We start from the raw sequence: 1,852 nt of genomic DNA, 5'->3' as shown, positions 1-1,852 counted from the left end.
ATTCTGTTTTTGCATTCTTCAGTAGATCCCTAGGAGTGGAATTGTTGGGTCACATGGAATATCTATTTTTAATATTTTGAGGAACTACTCTACTGTCTCCCATAGAGGCTGGCCCAGTCTACATTCCTACCAATAGTGTATGAAGGTTCCTTTTTCTCCACAACTACACCAACATTTCCTGTTTCTGTTTTTGTTTTTTATGTGGACAACTCTCAATGTCGTAACTCGTTGTGGCTTTGATTTGTACTTCCTTGATGAGTGATGCTGAACATTTTTTTATGTGCCCATTGGCAATCTGTTGTCCTCTTTGGAGAAGTGTCTCTTTAAGTCTTCTTCCCATTTTTTTGATTGGGCATTTTATTTTCTTATCGTCAAGCTCATGAGTTCTTTGTAAATTTTGGATTATTAGCTCCTTTTCAGATGTATAAAGTGCAAATGTTTTCTCCCATTTGTCACGATGTCATTTTACTTTAATGATAGATTTTTCTTTTAACTATAAAGAACCTTTTTAGTTAAATGTAGTCCCATTTGTTTATTTTTGTTTTGTTCTTCTTACATTGGAATAGAGTCCCTGGAAGACATCATTGAACCCAATGTTGTAGAATGTTTTGCCTGTTTTCTTCTGTGTTTATGGTTTGCAGTCTTACTTCCATGCCTTTGAACCATTTCAAGTTAACTTTTGTGAGTGGTGTGGCAATCTTTTATGAATGCCACAGAATCCTTGATAGGGGTTGCATTGAATCTGTATATCTTTCTATTTCTTTCAACAATAATTTATAATTTTCATTGTACAGGTCTTTTGCCTCCTTTGTTAAATTTATTCCTATGTATTTAATTCTTTTTGGTGTGATTGCAAATTGTTTTCTTGATTTCTTTCTCTTCTAGCTTATTGTTTGCATATAGGAACACAACTCATTTTTATAAATTGATTTTGTAACCTGTCACTTTGCTGGATTGATTTGTTTCTTTTTATTATTGTTGGCTTTTCAGTAAGTTTAAATCCTTGAGAGGTACAACATCATGCAGATTCTGTGTCCTATGGCCTTAGTGCGAATATTTCTTTGGAATTTGTCATGAACCATGCCACTGTTACCTTTTCCAATATTATAGTTTTACTTGATTTGCCACTAGGAGTCACTGTGTTGTTCTTTGCTTTGTACACATAAGCACATCTCTTGCCTGGATAGAATTCAGTTTTATCTCAAATATAAACACCTTCAATTTTAAGAAGAGTTATGTGCTCTCTCAGATTCCAGAAACCCTGCTTGTAGCCAGCATAAATGGCCTTGGACCACAGCCTCCCAGCCATATTTTAGAAGTCCTGTTCCTTCCAGGTCTTCACAGGGTCCAAGTTGGCAGAAAGAGAAAGGCTGATTTATTGTTTCAGTTGCCTTTTAATGGAGTCTTCAGAGTTTTCTCTGTGTATTATCATCTCATCTACAAATAGTTATAGTTTTACTTCTTTCCTAAGATAGATTCCTTTTATATCTTTCTTTTGCTTAATTGCTCTAGCTAGGACATCCAATACCATGTTAAATAGTGGTGGGGAAAGTGGATATCTTTGTCTTGTTTCAGATCTTAGTGGAAAAGCTTTTATTTTTTCACCATTAGCTGTGGGTATGTCATATATGACCTTTCTTCTATTGGTGTTTGCTCTACCTATCCCCAGTGTTTAGAGGGCTTTTATTATAAATAAATGTTAAATCTTACCAAATGCTTTTTCAGCCTCTATTTATATAATCTTATGATTTTCTTTCCTTTTGTTGATGTGGTCAATTACATTGATTGATTTTTTTTGGATGTTCTACCATCTTTGTGCTCCTGGAATAAATCCCAGTTGGTCATGGTATAT

The 1,852-nt window shown here is 34.5% G+C and overlaps 1 pseudogene; it reads right to left on the bottom strand.

The window, feature by feature from the left end:
• Window positions 1-995: 995 nt before the first annotated feature.
• LOC119253362 (60S ribosomal protein L35a-like) lies at window positions 996-1,309 on the bottom strand (annotated as a pseudogene).
• Window positions 1,310-1,852: the final 543 nt, after the last annotated feature.

The sequence above is a fragment of the Talpa occidentalis genome, unplaced genomic scaffold (genome assembly GCF_014898055.3).
Source record: "Talpa occidentalis isolate TD23 unplaced genomic scaffold, MPIMG_talOcc4v2.1 talOcc4.2, whole genome shotgun sequence".
Lineage (NCBI taxonomy): Eukaryota > Metazoa > Chordata > Mammalia > Eulipotyphla > Talpidae > Talpa > Talpa occidentalis.
This window is presented reverse-complemented; position numbering and strand designations above follow the sequence as displayed.